The sequence below is a fragment of the Merops nubicus genome, unplaced genomic scaffold, assembly GCF_000691845.1.
Source record: "Merops nubicus isolate BGI_N331 unplaced genomic scaffold, ASM69184v1 scaffold7840, whole genome shotgun sequence".
Lineage (NCBI taxonomy): Eukaryota > Metazoa > Chordata > Aves > Coraciiformes > Meropidae > Merops > Merops nubicus.
Genome location: NW_008580796.1, coordinates 5,735 through 5,958, shown reverse-complemented (window position 1 = coordinate 5,958; position 224 = coordinate 5,735).

The window sequence follows — 224 nt, the reverse complement described above, 5'->3', positions numbered from 1 at the left end:
CTCTGCCCCGGCCACCGTCCCTCCTGGGCAGGCGCCTCCTCCCGAAGCTCTCCCTCCATCCTGGCGCTTCTCCGGCCTGGATCAAGCTCTAACCAGAGAAGCTGTGCTGAGCTTTCTTCTATAGTTCTCCATTTTACCACTTCTTTGGGTAAAAAGTCACAGGAGTTCCTGGACTGTCCTCCCATGCCAAGAGGGGAGCTGGACGGTGGCTCCTCACTGCCCAG